Raw genomic sequence first — 2,231 nt, 5'->3', positions numbered from 1 at the left:
GGGTGTCCATCCTGGGGAGGGAGTCCGGAAGGGGTGGCGCTGCACTCTGCCCGCCTGGACTCTGGGGTCTCCAGCCAGGGGTGGCGGGGGGAGCCGTCCTGGCCAGCGGGCTTCTGCCGGCCTCACCTCCCCCACTCCTGCCTCCAGCCTCAGGCTCTCACAGGTTAGGGCTCTGCTGCCAGGGGCCCAGGGTCTCTCCCTGTGCGCTCAGCTCTCCTAGAGAACAGCCTGGTCCACAGCGGGTGGTCAGCAGTATTGCTGAGTTCGCGAAGGAAAGGGGGCAAATGAAACCCCGAGCCTGGGAAGGGAAGACCCTCGCCTCCGGCCACTTTTTCTAGGTTGGTGATTCCCAAATTCCGGTCGTGGAGGCCCTCCGAATTGGCCAGGAGACTTGTTCAAAATGCAGATTTCGCGGCGGAAGCCTGGTCCTCAGGACTGCGACGCCCCAGGAGCGGCTGTTTTAAGGCACGTCCGTCCCGGGCCGTCTTTGGGTTTACTCCACCTTTGTGACGTCTGTTTTCCCATCACCTAGGCCCATTCTGGCCGTGCCAGGCGGCAGAGGGAAGGTCCCCAGCCTGCGTGTGGCGCGGGCGTGAAGGGCGATGGGGAGGAGGGTGGAGTGATGGGGCAGACTGGGTCTTGTGGGACCGCGGGGAGGGCCGCACACGGGGGTGTGAGGACGCGGACCGAGGCAGATGCCGAACCACCCAAGTCCCTGGCGGCCCCCCAACCCAGGTCACAGCTCTCCTTCCCCGGGGGGGGCGGGGGGAGGACGTCCTCTGCAGTTTGGGTTTATCATCCCTCCAATTCTTAAAAAAACTTTCCCCATACATGTTGCTAGGTTCTGTCCATCTTTGAAATTCATACAAATGGGCTCGCCCTGTGCTCACGGAGTTCTCACGGCTCCCCCCCCCCGCCCCCCGGAAACGGACACACACGGTCTGTGCCGCTCAGAGCGGCTACGGGCAGTGAGTTAACGCAGGCGAAACCCCCAGAACGTAAACAGAGGCCGTGATTGTTACCCTACTTACCCACGGCTGCCTTTGCTCCATGCCCTGTTCGGGGCTGCCGAGCCCGTGCACGGGGCAGTAGTTCATTCCTGTTTTCACTGTGGAGTGATTCATTTTATGATTAACCGGCATTTATTTATCCATTCCATGCTCGTCTGCAGTTTCCCCCATGACAAACTTTGAAACTTCTTGCATGTGTTTTCCAGGTGCCTCTGCGAGAGTTTTCCTCCGCTGCAAGGTCGGGAGAGGGGCCCTGTGCCCACGTCCGCGCTGCAAGTTACTCCCACGCGGTGGGACCACCCCTCTCCCTCGCCTGCACCTGGGGAGGGTTCTGCAGTCACGTGTCCTCACCAGCAGTCGCTCTTTGCAGTTTTGCTGAGCCTGGTATGTTGTTTTACTGTGGCCTGAACTGTGTCGCCTGGTTGACAATGGGCGAAGCTGCCCTTCAGCAACACATTGGATCGTCACTTTCATCGTCTGCAAAACGCCTCCTGTATTTTGCCCACTTCCCTGAAGGGTCGTTTGTCTTTGTCTCATTGGTGTTCCAGGCCTTTCTGTTCTGGTGGCCAAGCCTGTGTCTGCATGTGGTTGTAAATAATTTCTGGTTGCAGCTGGTTTGTCCTTTGCTTTCCATCTCTGCACATTGTGTTTTGAGAAATACAGGTTCTTCGTTTAACGCGGCCGTCTATTCATCTTTTTGTGACTTGAGACTTAATCTGAAGTGGTTCCCTACGTACCTGCAGATGTAAATCCCAGCTCATTTAGCCATTCTCCACATACCTGACGTGCTGTGCAAAATGACCTTCAGCCACATATTCCCTTTTGCATGTTTTATTTGCTTCTTGTGGAGATACAACCTGTCAGTTCTGACAGTTGGACTTTCTTTCCTTATGTTCTCCATCTTTCGTTTCTTTAAAAAAACGCCTCAAACATCACGTTCTCCTTAAACTTGACGTCTGTCATCTTTGGGGGTCTGCTTCTGTCCTTGGGTGTCGCTTGGTGTGTTGTTTCCTCACGTGCTCAGCGACTATTGACCGTGAACTTAGGTTTCTTTGAACTTTGAGGGAAGGTCTGAGACGGGCGACCTGTCCTTTCAGGGAAGATGCGCTTCAGCTCCTGTCGGGTCCCAGGACCTTCGTCGACACTGTAGCCTGCGTTCCGGCCACTTGGCTAGAATCCAGCTCCGAGGGAGGCGCACCCCAGGGTCTCCTGGGGCAGATG

This window comes from Leucopleurus acutus (genome assembly GCF_964270905.1).
Source record: "Leucopleurus acutus genome assembly, chromosome: 15".
Lineage (NCBI taxonomy): Eukaryota > Metazoa > Chordata > Mammalia > Artiodactyla > Delphinidae > Leucopleurus > Leucopleurus acutus.
The sequence above is the reverse complement of the archived record's forward strand: the minus strand, read 5'-3'. Positions refer to the sequence as shown.